The following is a 2,500-nucleotide window of genomic DNA, read 5'->3' as shown; positions in this document are numbered from 1 at the left end:
GTATTTTCCAATACTCTTGTAGTCCTCACTTTCTCATTACTAATCATTAATAAAGTGGAGTACATACTGTAAACTCATTCAGGTTGCATCTTCTGTCTAACTACTTGTGCATTTTAGTGGCATTAAAAAGTGCTTCTATGCCGACGCACTGAATATGTAATAGGTTTGCAGAATTTTGACATGACAGAATGGGTTTTTAGCTTAAGTGTGTGTAGAAGAACTGCAAGGTGTGTGCCTATGTGTGCATAGAGTGCTACATGTGTAAAATCTGTATGATTTGGGCAGTTAAAGTGCTGATTTTGCCTCCGAGTAAGAAAAGTACTACACAAAATGTATAAAGGATCGGCACATTGGCTGCCTTTGCTGATGCCCCCGTTGCCTAATTTGTAGTGCAATGGTTAAGTTGCAGAGTGTGGTTGAACTTGGTTAGGAGACTAAGTGCCTCTTTCCGTGTCCTACTGATGATAAGGATGGCTTGAAACCATTTTCTAAGCCCAGTATATTGAGAAAAGAAGTAAGTGAAGAAGAAGTGTGGAGTCGAAAGTGGTTCTCCAATTTTTCTCCACTTGCTAAAATTGCAAAGTCTCCATTATAGCATAGAAGAGAGCGTTAAAGTCGGGGATGGAAGAGGATGAAAATGGGAAGTTTACTTATAGAGAGAAGTGAGAAATGCCCTGTGTGCACACACCGGTGTCTGACCATAGAATACATTTAAATAATGCCTCTAGAAAAGTGCTATGCATGTGTGCCTCAGTGGCCTAATGGATAAGGCACTGGCCTCCTAAGCCAGGGATTGTGGGTTTGAGTCCCATCTGAGGTGATAACAAAAATTCTGCCTCTTTCTTTTCCAGAAAATTAGGTAGATTTATTACATGCTTCCTCTCGGAAGTTTATGAGGGATTAGGTACTTTGAAACTGTCCCGTTTTACTTGTGTACACTTCACAGTCATGTTAGTGTTCTGAAACTGCAAAGTAGATTTTCAAATGCCTATTTTTGTGAGATGCATTTTCGACCGGCCAGAACATATTCCTTTGGAAAAAATGATTTGAATTGGATTGGTGTGAATCTTGTTTCTAGAGGTGGTGACAGGCTTTCAGCTACTTGAATAGGTCAAGCCAGGATTCATAAAACTTATACAACCTATGTGAGTGTGAAAAATTAGCATATGCAGGAAGGAGCAATTTGTACTACTTTCAAAACAGTTTCACTCCACGTCTGGAAACGTCCAGAGCTATGTAGAGCATACAAATGAGCTTTAAACTCATGAGGAAAGAGGTTTGTATGCAAAAAGGAAAACAAAAGCATATCGTACTCATAAAATTCTCAATATATAGATTCCAAAAAAGTGCTTCCAGCGAAAAGAGCTGAAAGAACACTATGGGATGTAAACCTGAATACCTTTCAATAATATGTTCTCCATCCATGCATACCACCTACATGATAAAATTCATCTCAGGTGAACGGATGACCGCGTGGCCTAATGGATAAGGCGTCTGACTTCGGGTCAGAAGATTGAGGGTTCGAGTCCCTTCGTGGTCGTTTTTGGCCAATGGTCACACAATCTGCTTTACATTCAGAGTGTAGAAAGTATTTTCCAATACTCTTGTAGTCCTCATTTTCTCATTACTAATCATTAATAAAGTGGAGTACATACTGTAAACTCATTCAGGTTGCATCTTCAGTCTAACTACTTGTGCATTTTAGTGGCATTAAAAAGTGCTTCTATGCCGACGCACTGAATATGTAATAGGTTTGCAGAATTTTGACGTGACAGAATGGGTTTTTAGCTTAAGTGTGTGTAGAAGAACTGCAAGGTGTGTGCCTATGTGTGCATAGAGTGGTACATGTGTAAAATCTGTATGATTTGGGCAGTTAAAGTGCTGATTTTGCCTCCGAGTAAGAAAAGTACTACACAAAATGTATAAAGGATCGGCACATTGGCTGCCTTTGCTGATGCCCCCGTTGCCTAATTTGTAGTGCAATGGTTAAGTTGCAGAGGGTGGTTGAACTTGGTTAGGAGACTTAGTGCCTCTTTCCGTGTCCTACTGATGATAAGGATGGCTTGATACCATTTTCTAAGCCCAGTATATTGAGAAAAGAAGTAAGTGAAGAAGAAGTGTGGAGTCGAAAGTGGTTCTCCAATTTCTCTCCACTTGCTAAAATTGCAAAGTCTCCATTATAGCATAGAAGAGAGCGTTAAAGTCGGGGATGGAAGAGGATGAAAATGGGAAGTTTACTTATAGAGAGAAGTGAGAAATGCCCTGTGTGCACACACTGGTGTCTGACCATAGAATACATTTAAATAATGCCTCTAGAAAAGAGCTATGCATGTGTGTCTCAGTGGCCTAATGGATAAGGCACTGGCCTTCTTAGCCAGGGATTGTGGGTTCAAGTCCCATCTGAGGTGATAACAAAAATCCTCCCTCTTCCTTTTCCAGAAAATTAGGTGGATTTATTACATGCTTCCTCTCGGAAGTTTATGAGGGATTAGGTACTTTG

General features: G+C 40.1%; 1 non-coding gene across 1 annotated transcript; it reads left to right on the top strand.

The window, feature by feature from the left end:
• The first annotated feature begins 747 nt into the window (after positions 1-747).
• On the top strand, positions 748-820 carry TRNAR-CCU (transfer RNA arginine (anticodon CCU)). Its single transcript has one exon. It is a non-coding gene; the product is annotated as a tRNA-Arg (tRNA).
• Positions 821-2,500: the final 1,680 nt, after the last annotated feature.

The sequence above is a fragment of the Triturus cristatus genome, chromosome 4_1 (assembly GCF_964204655.1).
Source record: "Triturus cristatus chromosome 4_1, aTriCri1.1, whole genome shotgun sequence".
In the NCBI taxonomy this organism is placed as follows: Eukaryota; Metazoa; Chordata; class Amphibia; order Caudata; family Salamandridae; genus Triturus; species Triturus cristatus.
This window is presented reverse-complemented; position numbering and strand designations above follow the sequence as displayed.